Source organism: Cryptomeria japonica, chromosome 11 (genome assembly GCF_030272615.1).
Source record: "Cryptomeria japonica chromosome 11, Sugi_1.0, whole genome shotgun sequence".
In the NCBI taxonomy this organism is placed as follows: domain Eukaryota; kingdom Viridiplantae; phylum Streptophyta; class Pinopsida; order Cupressales; family Cupressaceae; genus Cryptomeria; species Cryptomeria japonica.
Window position 1 is genome coordinate 291,891,151 of NC_081415.1, and position 1,307 is coordinate 291,892,457.

Consider the following 1,307-nt stretch of genomic DNA (forward strand, 5'->3'; position numbering starts at 1 on the left):
TTGTCAAAGCCACCAAAGATCTCCTTGTGACTTGCGATGTGGATTCCAATAGAGTCCTTCGTTGCAAGTGGCCTGGTGGTAGCATCTTTAGCAAACTTAAGGCAAAAAACATATATAATGTTATTAATCACAACGAATCCATTATTGATCATATTAATGCTCTCTGGTATACCTCCCTTGATAGCTGCTCCTGGAAGAAACTCCTCAATCACCTTTGGAAAGGACCCATTGAACCAAAAATCAAATATTTTAGATGGCTGCTGTTGCTGAACAGACTCCCTGTCAAAAACTTGGAAGCTAAAACTAATTACTGCAACATCTGTAAGATGCCTGAAACCAGTAGGCATATTTTTTTCGATTGTACTTTTGCAAGAAGGATCTGGAAAATGTTTGATATATCTTATCCACTTGATTACACTATTATGAATATTGTAACTAGTCATATTTATGGGATTAAAAAGGATACTAATCTTTTTTGGTATATTTTATCTTCTAACATCCTTTGGCAGCTCTGGAAGTGTAGGAACGAGGAAAGGTATCAGGACAACCCCCGGTCCCTTACTGAGTTTTTCTGTAAACTCACATATTTTAAAATCCTTTTGCAGGTCCGTATCATGATGCTGATTGATAAGGACAAGCTTAGGAGATTCCTGAAGACCGGTCACGCCACTTTTTTAGTATATGAGATGCAGCATGGTTACGAGTGGAGGAGGAACATGGAGGACATTAAAGCTTTTGAGAAGACCCTAAACAAAATGAACCAAGAAGTCAGAAAGAACAAGAATACCAAAAAAGAGGCGATGGCTATGCTGAGACAGATACAGGAAAGGAAGAAGGTTGTCTGGATTGAAGGGGAAAAGGGGTGGACAACCTGGGTTGATGCCATTGATGGCATCCTACTATAAGCTGTATTAATTTTGTAGCTGGCCCCTTTTTTGTCATGTATATTCTGGTTACTATCTCTTGATTTCTTGCCGGGAGGCCATGCCTCATACTCTCTTTTTGCTGCCTCTATGAGGCCCGGACTCGTTCTTGTATAATTGTAACTTTTTGAAATCCTTATTATTAATACAAAAAAACAAACTCAAAACTCCATACTAACAATTATGATATCTTAAAATTACCTAATTAAATCATACAATTTCCTATAAACTATTTAAAAATTTTAAAATTATTATTCAACCTACTTCAAAATCACTTAATACCAAACAAATAGTATACTACTATTACAATACCTCACACAGAATATTTACCATTATAAAAATAAATAAATAAAAAATCTTTCTTAATCCATTCTCTCCGAAGTA